The sequence below is a fragment of the Eriocheir sinensis genome, chromosome 42, assembly GCF_024679095.1.
Source record: "Eriocheir sinensis breed Jianghai 21 chromosome 42, ASM2467909v1, whole genome shotgun sequence".
Taxonomy (NCBI): Eukaryota; Metazoa; Arthropoda; class Malacostraca; order Decapoda; family Varunidae; genus Eriocheir; species Eriocheir sinensis.
The window spans coordinates 7,816,895-7,826,894 of record NC_066550.1 but is presented as its reverse complement, the minus strand read 5'-3'; the positions used below and the strand labels follow the sequence as shown (position 1 = coordinate 7,826,894).

At 41.0% G+C, this 10,000-nt stretch overlaps 1 pseudogene; it reads right to left on the bottom strand.

Moving 5' to 3' along the window:
• Positions 1 to 10,000, bottom strand: part of LOC127010211 (putative neural-cadherin 2) — a 202,096-nt pseudogene that overhangs the window by 123,329 nt on the left and 68,767 nt on the right.

The window sequence follows — 10,000 nt, the reverse complement described above, 5'->3', positions numbered from 1 at the left end:
TAGAAAACAATAATATCCAAAGATTACATACATTATTTTTAAGTTATCAATCCACTATATATAAAAAAAAATAGTCACAAAAAACAATATTAAAGAGAGAATATCTGAAAACATATACCGTGTTCTGCTCTTTCTAAGCCATCACAATATTGCTTTCCTTACTATATTTAAACTCGATATTTTGACGCTAACTTCTCTCGGCTTTCTAACTGTACACGATTTTCTACTCGATTTTCTATTTTTCATCGTATCTCCTTTTTCCTTTTATTTTTTCTTTAACTTTTTCATCATTTTTTTCTTTTTTTCTCTTTTTTATTCATTTTTCTTTTCGACTTTTCCGTCATATTTAATTTCATTCTCCTATTTTTCTTTTTCTTTTCTACATTTTCATCACGTATCATTTTTATTTAATCCATTTTTTCCTCTTCATCCTATTTCTTTTCTATTTTGTTTTCTTTTCTTCTCTCCATATTTTCTCCTTTCTGTTATTTTCTTTCTTTTCTTCTTTTCAACATATTCTCTTTCTCTCATTTTTTTTTCATTATTTTCATTACTTTTTCATATTCTCTGCAATTCAACTTCCTGATGCGAATGTAAACTAGTATCTCCACTCTTCCATCTCTTTCCCTGGTAAACTTTGGTACAACAATCAAAACAACAAAACAAAAACACAAATCACTACAACACAATAAAATAATAAAACCAACAATATCGAAGACGGACAAAGCAAAACAAAACACCCAGAACACAAGAAGACCAACACATTCCAAACAAAACAATCACTGAGAGCATTAACAAAAAACAATCACCAAACAATTACCAACACAAACAGCCTCGAACAAGCGACACAAACAACCACAAACACACTCATAAGCAATAAACACAAACAAACACACAAAAACAAAAAAACAAAAACAATGAGAGCAATCAAAGAAAAATACAATAAATAAACAATCACGAAAGATTCACTCACAAAAAAAAAAACAGACACAAACAACCTCTAACACAAACAAACAACAGACACATTAAACACGTCATAAACAACCTCAACCACAAAAACAAACAACAGACACATTAAACACGCCATAAACAACCTCAACTCCAAGCACTCACACACACAAACGCGAACACCAACAATCGACTCCCCCTTCTCTACCTGCCTCCCATCCCACAACCATCGCTACGCTTCGCCCCCGCCCTACACCCCGACACACACACTACCTACCCTGGGCTGCAGTTCGTAGTCAAGGTGTGCCGCCAGGGTGATGGTGCCCGTGCGCTGGTCGATGGTGAAGAGGCCATCCCTGTTCCCACCTGTGATGCTGTACCTCACATGAGCGCCTGCGGGGGAGAGGGAGAAGGGGGTTACCTGGGTTGCATCTCTTTCTGTCTGTCCGTCTGTGGGTTTGTCTCTTTATCTATCTGTCTGCCTCTCTGTATCTGTCTGTGTATATGTCTAGCTGGGGGTTTTTCTCTCTCTCTCTCTCTCTCTCTCTCTCTCTCTCTCTCTCTCTCTCTCTCTCTCACCTGTTTATAGAGAGGTGATTAAGAAAGGTAAGGAAGGAGAGTCTGGGATAAAATGTGGAGGAGGAAATTAAAGGGAGAAGGAAGTTAAGGACACAAGGAAGTTAAAAGGAAAGGGGAACATTAAAGGCAGAAGAAAAGAAAAGGAAGGAGAAGGAAGAAATGATTGAAATTAAGAAGGAAGTTAAAAAGAAAACGGACGATGTTAAAGAAAGGAAGGAGAGGAGAAGGAAAGCGAATGAAGGAGCTATAAAAAGAAGGAAGGAAAGAAGAAAAGAGAAAGTTTTGAGAAGAGAGAAATTATGGCGAAGGAAGTTGAGGAAAGAAAAAGGATGTTAAGCAGGAAAAAGGAAGTGAAAGGGAGAAAAATGACATGAGAAAATAATGAAAGGAAAGAAAGAAGGAAATAAAAGAAAGCTGGAAGGTACAAACATAAGTAAGAAATTAAAATGAATGGACGAAAAAGAGAAAGAAGGAAAGAGAAGGAAACTAAAAAGAGACAGAGGAAAGAAAAAAAAAGAAGAGAAGAGCAAAGAGGAAAATTAACTATGCAAGAGAGAAAAAATGAGAGTCCGGAACAAGAGAGGATAAAGCAGAACGTTAGGGAAAAAAGAGGAAAGCAAAAAAGAGGAAAAAAAGAGCAGGGTTAAGTAGCCTACCTGAGGAATCTCTTTTACTTGTGAATGGGACGCTAATTATGCAGCACGGAAGAGGAAGACAAAAGAAAGAAAAAAGAAAAAGAAAGAGAAAGAAAGGAAGAATGAAAGATGAAAATACTAGAGGATGGAAAGGAAGAAGAAAATAGGTAGACAAGGAGGAGGAGAGGAAGAGGAAAAGATCTGAAGAAGGAAGAGAAGGAGAGGGAGAGGAAAATGAATGGAGAAAAGAAAAAGAGGAAAAGATGAAAACGGGAAAGGAAAATATATAGAGGAGACCGAAAAGATGAAACTAGAAGGAAAGGAAGAGGAAAATATGTGAAGAAGGAGAAGGAAAGGAAAAGGAAAAGATATGACGAGAAAAAAAGAGAGGAAGATAAAATAAGTAAAAGGGAAAAAGGAGGAAAAGAAAGGAAGGAAAGGAGGAACAGGAGAAAGACTAATTATTCTTCCTGTGGGAATTCCCTTACCTGTGAAGTGAATGACTATTAAGAAGAGGAAGAGGAAGAGATGAGGGAAGGAGAGGAAGAGAAAGAGGAAAGAGGGAGAGGGAGAGAAAGAGGAGGAGGAGCAAAATGAGGTAAGAAAGTGAGATGAATGTAGGTGGAGGGGAGAGAGAGAGAGAGAGAGAGAGAGAGAGAGAGAGAGAGAGAGAGAGAGAGACAGAGAGAGAGCTCTCTCTCTCTCTCTCTCTCTCTCTCTCTCTCTCTCTCTCTCTCTCTCTCTCTCTCTCTCTTTGTGCATGGCTTCCTCCCCTTCTCTCTCTCTTTCCCTCTTTCATCCTCTCTTCTCCCTTTTTCTATTCCCTCCTTTCTCTCTCTCCCTCTCTCTCTCTTTTCTCTCAAATCAAACGGTGACTTCTCTCTCTTTCTCTCCCTCCCTCCTTTTTTTCCTCCTATCCTTTCCTCCTTTCTATTTCCATTTCTTTATCGGCTTCTCTCTCTCTCTCTTTCAATTCACTTTTTCTCCCTCCCTGTCACACAATTTTTTTCTTCCTCCCCTTCCCTCCCCTCCTCTTTCTTCCCCTTCTCTTCCCTTCCCTCCGTTTCCCCTCCCCTTCCCTTCCCTTCCCAAGCCCTTCAGTAAATAGTTAATTCTCACCCATCAAATCAGTGTCCTTCCCCTTCCCTTCCCTTTCTCTCTCCCTTCCCTTCCCTTTCTTTTCTCCTTCCTTTTCCTTTCCTTTCCTTTTCTTTTATTCTTATCTCTCATTTTCGTATTTTCCCATTTTTTCCCTTTCCCTTTTTCTTTCCCTTCCCTTCCGTTCCCCTTTCTTTTACTTTCATCTCTTATTTTCCTACTTCTCCTTTTCTTCCTCCCCATCTTCCCCTCTTTTCCTTTTCCTTTATCCTCCCTTCTCTATACACTACTCCATTCTTTCATCTCCCCTCTTCCTCTTCCTCTTCTTCCTCTTCCTTCCCCTCTCCATTCTTCGTTTTCCTTCCCTATTCAGATTCAGCAAAGACATAGGCCAAAAATTGGTTCACAAATAGAGTGGTGGACGAATGGAACAGGCTTGGCAGTCATGTTGTGGGTGCCAATACCATAGACACATTCAAGAAGAGGTTGGATAAATTCATGGATAGTGAGGTAAGGTGGGGTTAGGATTACAGGAGCTGCCTTGTATAGACCGACCGGCCTCTTGCAGACTCCTTACGTTCTTATGTTCTTATTTTTTCTTCCATCTTCCTCTTCTTCCCTTCTCTTTCTCCCTTCTCATTTTCCTCCTTCCCCTCTATATCTCCATTCTTTCCAAAACTTTCTTTCCATTTTCTCTCTCTCTCTCTCTCTCTCTCTCTCTCTCTCTCTCTCTCTCCGTTCCTCCTCCTCTCCTTTTCCTTTCCTCCCTTTCCTTCTTGTCTCCAAACCGATACTAAATTGCCTGCTTCCTTACACACACACACACACACACACACACACACACACACACGTTTGGAGAGACATTCCTTGCTAATTTATGCATGTGTGTATATATGTTTGCATGTATGTATGTATGTATGTATGTATGTATGTATGTATGTATGGCGGAAAGAGGAAGAGTCATGTGTGTGTGTGTGTGTGTGTGTGTGTGTGTGTGTGTGTGTGTGTGTGTGTGTAATAAACCCTCACTTTCCGATTTCCAAAATAGAGGAGGAGGAGGAAGAGGAGGAGGAGGAGGAGGAGGAGGAGGAGGAGGAGGAGGAGCGAGGAGGAAAATATGACACCAAAGGGAAAGACTACGGAGAAAAAAAGTGTGAGTGTGAAGAAGAAGAAGAAGAAGAAGAAGAAGAAGAAGAAGAAGAAGAAGAAGAAGAAGAAGAAGAAGAAGAAGAAGAAGAAGAAGAAGAAGAAGAAGAAGAAGAAGAAGAAGAAGAAGAAGAAGAAGAAGGAGAAGGGGGAGGAGAAGAAGAGGAAGAGGAGGAGAAGAAGAAGAAGAAGAAGAAGAAAAAGAAGGAGGAGAAGAAGAAGAAGAAAAAGAAGAAAAAGAAGAAGAAGAAGAAGAAGAAGAAGACGAAGAAGAAGAAGAAGGAGGAGGGGGAGACGAAGAAAGAGGAGGAAGAAAGGAAACGAAAGAGAAGGAAGAAGGCGATAGGAAAGAAAAAAACTAAATAAAAAAAAAATAACGCAGCACAAAGGAAGGAAGAAGAAGAAGAAAACAATACGACGAAGGAAGGAAGGATGGAGGGAGAGAAGGAATGAAGAAAAGGAGAAGGGAAAAATAAGACAAAGCAAGGAAGGAAGGAGGAAGGGAGAGAAGAGGAGAAAAGAAAAAAAAATAGAAAAAAAATAAGGAAGAAATTGGAGGAGAAATACAAAGACAGGGAGGAAGGAAGGAGAAGAGGGAAGAAAGAAAATAATAAAAAAACAGAAGGAAGGAAGAGGAGGAGGAAAAAAAGACTACCAATGAATGAAGGAATGAAGGAAGGAAGGAAGGGAGACAAAGCAAAAAAAGAAAGAAAGAAATTAAAGAAGGAGGGAAGGAAGAGGAGGAGGAAAAAAGAGACAAAGGAAGGAAGGAAGGAAGAAGGGAGAGAAGAAGATAAGATATATAAAGAGGGAGGGAAGGAAAAGAAGAGGAGGATTGGAAAAGAATGGACAGGAATGAGAGGAAGAGAATGGAAGAAAAAAGAAGAAGGAAGGAGGAAGGAGGAAGAGAAGAAGGGATAAAAAAGAAGACAGAGGAAGGAAAGAAGAAGAGAAGTAAAGAAAAAAAGATAAAGAAAAAAGGAAGGAAGGAAGGAAGAGGACGAGGAAGGAATATAGAAGAAAGTAAGGAAAGAGGGAGAGAAGGGAAGAAGGAAAGAAAGAAAGAATATAGTGCAGGAAGGAAGGAAGAAGAGTAAGAAAAAAGACAAAGGAAACATGGAAACATGGAAATGCAGGCAACAGAAAGCCTATTGGCTCATTACGAGGTCGCCCGCTTGGGTGATTTAATCTGCTCGATCGCCACTTGGGGCTTGGTGAGCAGATGAAAGCACCTCGATATTGAGGAGCAGATGGAAGCCCCTCGTTATTCAGTTTACTCCTGACGCAGCGAAATGACGGTCGATTCTATATTTGAAGGAGTTGATGGTATTCGCATTCACTACTTCTGAGGGAAGATTGTTCCAGTGGCGGATGACTCGGTTTGAAAAGAAACTCCTTCCAATGTCTGTGTTACATCGACTCGACTGAATGGGTAAACCGTTATTTCTAGTTCTTGAGTTGGTTTGCAGTTCAAAGAATTTGGAGTAATCGACGTTATTGAACTTTTTTAGATACTTGAAGACTTGAATTATATCCCCTCGTAGGCGTCTTTTCTCCAATGTAAAGAGATTGAGTCGCTTGAGTCGTTCCTCGTACGGTTGAGCCCTGAAGGTTGGAATCATCTTTGTGGCGCGTCGTTGAATCCTTTCCAGTAGAGCAATGTCCTTTCTGTAATTGGGAGACCAGAACTGCACTGCATACTCGAGGTGCGGTCTTACCATGGAATTATACAAGGATAGCATCACGTCTGGTGTTTTACACACGAAGTTCCTCGCTATGAACCCGAGCATAATGTTGGCCTTGTTGTATGCTTTTTTACAGTGATTCGCGTGTTTCAGGTCACTGCTGATAGTGACTCCAAGATCCTTTTCCTCCTGCATCGCTTGCAGAGGTCTCCCATTCATGATGTATGTATGGTTACTATTTTGGGACCCAATGTGCATGACTTTGCATTTGTCAACATTAAAAGACATTTGCCATTTTTCCGACCATTCGATAATGTGATTGAGGTCTTTCTGAATGATTTCGCAGTCGGTCTTTGTGAGGGCATCTCCACCCACCTTGGTGTCATCTGCAAATTTCGATATTGTGGATTTCAGTCCTGATTCTAGGTCATTGATATATATGATAAAGAGGATGGGTCCCAGCACTGACCCTTGAGGCACTCCACTAGTAACTGGAAGCCAATCGGAAGGCTGTCCGTTGAGTAGTACTCGTTGTTTTCTGTCGGTGAGCCAATCTCTTTTCCACGCGATCAGATTGGCTCCGATGCCCGCCGAGTGCAGTTTCTTAAGGAGTCGCTCGTGCGGTACCTTGTCGAAGGCTTTCTGAAAGTCCAGGTATATAACATCACTGGGAATGTGGGCATCCCAGTTCTTATATATACCTTGGAAGAAGTCTAATAAATTCGTTAGGCAGGAGCGCTTGTTTCTGAAGCCATGCTGGGTGTCGGAGATTATATTATTGTTTTCTAGAAACTTAACAAGTTTATCTCTAATAATCTTTTCGAGTATTTTTCCTGCCACTGATGTCAAACTTATGGGCCTGTAGTTTAATGCAACGCTTTTGTCTCCTTTTTTGAAAATCGGTGTTACGTTCGCCATCTTCCAGTCTTCCGGGACCTTGTTCAGCTGAACTGACGGAAGGAAGGAAGGAAAGAGGGAGAGAAGGGAAGAAGGAAAGAAAGAAAGAATATATAACAGGAAGGAAGGAAGGAAGGAAGGAAGGAAGGAAGGAAGGAGGGAGAGAAACAAAGAAAATAAAACAAAGACACTTAAAGGAAGGAACGAAGGAAAGGGATTAGGAACCGGAAGGACGAAGGAAGGAAGGAAGGAAGGAAGGAAGAAGGGAGAGAAGCAAAAAAAAAAAAAGAAAACAAAGAAACTAAAAGGAAGGAACCAAGGAAGAGGATTAGGAACCGGAAGGACGAAGGGAGGAAGGGAGGAAGGAAGGAGGAAGGGAAAGAAGATAAAAAAGAAGGAAAACGAAGGAGGGAAGGAAGGAAGGAGACAGTAAAAGAAAACTCAAGCACAATTTACAGACTATTGCATTTAATATTATTCTGGTCAGGTGTGGAACGTTACCGGCACTGTCTCTAACCTGCTCTTACCTGTCCGTCCACCTCACCTGCGATGCTGCCAATATAGGCCTGTTCTTACATACTACCATTCCAGCACCGCCTACCTCTTTCCCTTCCTCTTCTACTGTTTCCTCTTCCTCTTCCTTCCCCTCTTTTTTCAGTCTTCCTCTTCCTCTTCCCTCCTCTTCTACTGTTTTATCTTCCTCTTCCTTCCCCTCTTTTTTCATTCTTTCTCTTCCCCTTTTCCTTCCGTCTCTCTTCCCTCCTCTTCTACTGTTTCCTCTTCCTCTTCCTTCCCCTCTTTTTTCAGTCTCCCTCTTCCCCTTCTTCCGTATCTCTTCCCTCCTCTTCTACTGTTTTATCTTCCTCTTCCTTCCCCTCTTTTTTCAGTCTTCCTTTTCCCCTTTTCCTTCCGTATCTCTTCCCTCCTCTTCTACTGTTTTATCTTCCTCTTCCTTCCCCTCTTTTTTCAGTCTCCCTCTTCCCCTTCTTCCGTCTCTCTTCCCTCCCTCTTCTACTGTTTCCTCTTCCTCTTCCTTCCCCTCTTTTTTCAGTCTTCCTCTTCCCCTTTTCCTTCCGTCTCTCTTCCCTCCCTCTTCTACTGTTTCCTCTTCCTCTTCCTTCCCCTCTTTTTTCAGTCTTCTTCTTCCCCTTTTCCTTCCGTCTCTCTTCCCTTCTCTTCTACTGTTTCCTCTTCCTCTTCATTCCCCTCTTTTTTTCAGTCTCCCTCTTCCCCTTTTCCTTCCGTCTCTCTTCCCTCCCTCTTCTACTGTTTCCTCTTCCTCTTCTTTTCCCTCCTTCTCAGTCTTCCTCTTCCTCTTCTCTCTCCCTCTACTTTCCCATTCATTTTCCTCTCTCCCCTCTTTATCTCCACTCTTTTTCTATTCTCCTCTTTTTTTCCGTTTCTCCCTTTCTTTTCTCTCCCTATCTTCAATCCCTATATCCTTCCCTATCTATCTTCTCATTTTTTTCTTCCTTTTCTTTCTCTCCCAATTCTATTTTTCCTATTCTCCCATTTCTTCTCTTCCCTTTCTTTCTCTTCCAATCTTCTCCCTTTATTCTTTCTTGCCTATCCTTCCATCTCTTCTCTTCCCTTTCTTCCTCTCCCTTCCTTTCCTCCAATCCCTTAAATCTATTTCCATCTCTTATCTGTCCTATTATCATTATTTTCTATTCCTTTTCTTCTCTTCTTTCCTTTCCCCCAACTCCTAATTCGTCTTCCTTTCCCTCACCTTTCTTCCTTTCTACCTCTTTCTCGTTTTCTTTCCTTTCCCTCCTCATCCCTTAACTCATTCTCCTCTTTTTCCCTTCCCAATTTCTCTTTCTTCCTCCTCCCTTCGCTCCTTTCCTTCAATTCACTTCCTCTTCCTCTTCCTTCCCGTTCCCTTTCTCCTCCCATCTTTCCCTCTTTTTCTTCCTCTCATCTTCCCCTCTCTCTATATACAAATCTTCATCCCCCTCTTCTTCTTCTTCCTCTTCCTTTTCATTCCCCTTAACTATTCTTCCTTTCTTCCTCTTCCTCGTTTTTCTTCCTCTTCCCTCCTCTTACCTTAATTGATTTTCCTCTTCTCCCTTCCCATTTTCTCTTTCTTCCTCTTCCCTTCCCTCCTTTTCTTTATTTCCATTCCTTCTCCTTTCCTCCTTTCATCCTCTTTCCTTCCAACTGATTATTATACATTATCCTTGTTTTCTTCATCTTCATCTTCAGACAAACTTTCAGACTATTTGAGGTTTCTTAATAATCATTCTTTGTAAATTTTCGCTCACACTGAAAAAGACAGACGATGAAGGTCAGATGAAAACTTGCAAAGAATGATTAAGGAACTCCAAAGACAGTCTGAGAGAAGATCTGATGATGAATATGAAGAAAATGAAGGTGAAGATTAACATTCCATTTTTTTTTACAGCAAAGGAGACAGCACAAGGGCACACAAGAAAAGGAAATAATAAAAAAAAGCCCGCCTGTTGATAGAAAGACAAATAAATGACCATAAACAATTACCCCCAGTGCGTCCATGTTACTATTACTACTATTACTACCGCCATTCCTATTATTCTAAACTCCATCACTGAACTTCTGCACTCGTTAATTATACCCCACAACACCATTCCCGCGGCCAGGCTCTAAAAGACGCTGCACTCAAGCTCATCTCAATTTCTTCCAACTTCCTGGTGCAAGAGTCAACCTGTATCTGTAATCTTTCATCGTTTCAACTGGGAGACTCTGGCACCGCATTCTCTCTCTCTATGCTATTTTGTCTTAATTTCCTACGACTTAAACGCTTTTAATGGTAGAGAATAAAGTAGACTGCTCAACTAAAATAGATCACACTGCTGAAATCCTCTCTCTCTCTCTCTCTCTCTCTCTCTCTCTCTCTCTCTCACACACACACACACACACACACACACACACACACACACACACACACACTCAGGCTGAAAACAAGTTCTGCTTGATGAAATTTGAATAAAAAGAAATTGATTTGAGTCAGAGAGAGAGAGAGAGAGAGAGAGA